At 46.4% G+C, this 2,500-nt stretch overlaps 1 protein-coding gene across 2 annotated transcripts in view; it reads left to right on the top strand.

Moving 5' to 3' along the window:
• dnah2 (dynein, axonemal, heavy chain 2) overlaps nucleotides 1-2,500 on the top strand; it is a 234,031-nt gene that overhangs the window by 19,931 nt on the left and 211,600 nt on the right. The window lies entirely within an intron of this gene.

The raw sequence follows: 2,500 nt of genomic DNA, 5'->3' as shown, positions 1-2,500 counted from the left end.
GCATGTGTAATGACACCTAATCCAAGTTCCTACACCTTCCTGCTGAACGTAAAGCTTATAGACGTCCCTTCTCTTCCTGAGGAAAACGACAGTGTCTCCTTGCATAGTGATGGCAACAACGCACTTCAGCTAGCTACTGCAGCTCCTCTGCGTATTGACAGCAGATGAGAGCAACCTCACTTCAAAGTGATGGCGAACGCACTAGGGAACGACAGCACCTCACTACAAATAGCGTAGCAGCGCGTCTGTCTCCCAGCTTATAAAGGAGCTTTTGCGTGAAGTTACATCAGCTTATCCTATAGTGGAGCTTCAATGAGCAGCTTGACAAGGTGAATGACAGCACCTTGCTAAGGAACTAAGTCGTAAACCTGAGCAGGAGAGTTCGTCAACAGTTTCTTCACCTGTTGGTTTCAGGAAAGTTGGGCCGGGGATTTGGAGAGGGACTGAGAGCAAGAGAGGAGGGAGATTGAGGGAGAGAGAGATCCAGAAAGACAGGGAGAGTGAGGGAGAACGAAAGCGGGAACTTTGGTTGTTTCCTCTCAGTTGTCAGTCAGCGAGCTCAGCCTCAGCTCAGCGTTGTCAGGCGTGGTAGTGGGGGAGGCTAGCTTCACTTCATTATGGCCGCCAGGGTGTGTGATGTGTGATTGCTCTGAGGGCCTCGGGGCCCCAGCTTTATTCAATGGTAGCACAGAGGCCAAATGGTTCCACACACACACAGACACACACACACACGGCTCCAATACTCCTCAGGGCCCCTGCCGTCCGCACGGGCGATCAACCCCATCCACCCAATTAAAGAGAGTGCTTAGTTCCCGATCAATGGAGGGGGAGAGGGGTGGGATGGGAGGGGAGGTGAAAGCCCCATAGCATAGCTGATGACTACAGCATTTACTCTCCCTATGATACTCCTCTGTACCCTAGTGACTAGGCACTGGTCTATAGTATAGGGTGGGACTGGTGCAGCCAAACATGGCTTTAAAGGACCTCATGAACAGAACCATTTAGAGACATACAGTACAGTGCATTCGGAAAGTATTCAGACCCCTTCACTTTTTCCACATTAGTTTTTCCCTCATCATCAGTATCCAGAGCTATTTTCAGGTCTCTGCAGAGATGTTCGATCGGGTTCAAGTCCAGGCTCTGGCTGGGCCACTCAAGGACATTCAGAGACTTGTCCCGAAGCCACTCCTGCATTGTCTTGGCTTTGTGCATTGTGCATTGTCTTGGCTTTTTAGTCTCCCAGTCCCTGCCGCTGAAAAACACCCCCATAGCATGATGCTGCCACCACCATGCTTCACCGTAGGGATGGTGCCTTTTGGCAAACTCCAAGCGGGCTGTCGTGCCTTTTACTAAGGAGTGGCTTCCGTCTGGCCACTCTACCATAAAGGCCCGATTGGTGGAGTGCTGCAGAGATGATTGTCATGTTTGATTCTCTCAGTGATCCCTTCTCTGCCCTCTATCCAGTAGTATCATACACAGGGTTTGTTTAGGGATTCATATGGGAGTCAATAGCCCTGTCATATCTACAGTAGCAGTCAAAAGTTTGGACACACCGACTCATTCCAGGGTTTTTCTTTATTTTTACTATTTTCTACATTGTAGAATAGTCGTGAAGACATCAAAACTATGAAATAACATATTTGCAATCATGTAGTAACCAAAAACAGTGTTCGACAATTCAAAATATATGTTATTTCATAGTGTTGATGCCTTCACTATTATTCTACAATGTAGAAGTAGTAAAAATAAAGAAAAACTTTTGAATGAGTAGGTGTGTCCAAGCTTTTGACTGGTACTGTACATTGAGGCTAGCCATATCACCTAATATTGTATCTTAGCATAAGACAGAGCTGCTGCGATGTGGTTGTGTGGTATCTTCCGGGAGACAAGTTAAGTATAAGAGTGGGGTGTTGGAACCGTTTACAGCCAAGAATGTTTCAGATCCAATTAGTGTCCTTTCACTATTCCGTTATCTTTGAACTGGGATGCCTCTGTCCTTCTGCGAGATAGCCACCTTTATAGAATGAAGCACATTCCATCCGCTCTCATAAGAGCCATCCCCGACTAGGTGAGGATAAGAGAGAAGGGGGAGGAGGGGATTAGGGTGACCACATTGTCCCGGATTGTGCGGGACAGTCCCGCATTTTGGCCCGTTGTCCAGCGTCCTGCAACTAAATAATCATGTCCCACATTTTATCAACACATTCAAACACCACTACTTTCGAAAGAAAAGGTTGATTTGTCCTGTATTTCATTTGTTCATTCCAACCTGTCTCTTGCAGTCACTTTGCATTCATGGATAGATGTATATCATAAGGATGTTCATGGATAGATGATGTATATCATAAGGATGTGGTACTGGTGATGTTCAACACTTCTCCAATATTTGTTGAGCTCGAGAGGTAGGCCAATGTCATAGGCCTATCGTAAACCAACAATTTCTCAAATCCTTTCCCTGGCAAAATTCCAGTTAAACTTGGATAGGACAGTTAGGCCTAAC

This window comes from Oncorhynchus mykiss, chromosome 21 (assembly GCF_057628025.1).
Source record: "Oncorhynchus mykiss isolate SJ-2025 chromosome 21, ASM5762802v1, whole genome shotgun sequence".
Taxonomy (NCBI): domain Eukaryota; kingdom Metazoa; phylum Chordata; class Actinopteri; order Salmoniformes; family Salmonidae; genus Oncorhynchus; species Oncorhynchus mykiss.
Note: the sequence above shows the minus strand (reverse complement) of the source record. Positions and strands in the feature narration are given on the sequence as shown.